Below are 363 nucleotides of genomic sequence, written 5' to 3'. Positions count from 1 at the left end.
ACTAATTATAGAAACCGGGAAATAAACGGCATGGGAAGCGGGAGCCCTTGGGAAGGGGGCACGATTAATCAAGCAAGGCAAAACTTTAAGGCAATTATTGCTTTCGAAAATGGCAAAAGATCCGTACGGCTCCTTCCTTCCCGCCCCCGCTCGGTCCCTTCGCACTGATTTAAAGACAAGAAGTTGCGATTACAGTTAATTTGACAATAGACAAAGCAGTAAATATGTCAGCTAACGCAATCGAAGGCGTTTGATTTCACTAAGTTCGAGGGGACAGCTAACTTCCCAAGCGAGGGAGGCACATCTTGCAGTGATTACGGTGTATAAATAATTCTACCCAAATAAGTACCGTATAGAGGTACC

Source organism: Egretta garzetta, unplaced genomic scaffold (assembly GCF_000687185.1).
Source record: "Egretta garzetta isolate BGI_Z169 unplaced genomic scaffold, ASM68718v1 scaffold314, whole genome shotgun sequence".
Lineage (NCBI taxonomy): Eukaryota > Metazoa > Chordata > Aves > Pelecaniformes > Ardeidae > Egretta > Egretta garzetta.
Note: the sequence above shows the minus strand (reverse complement) of the source record.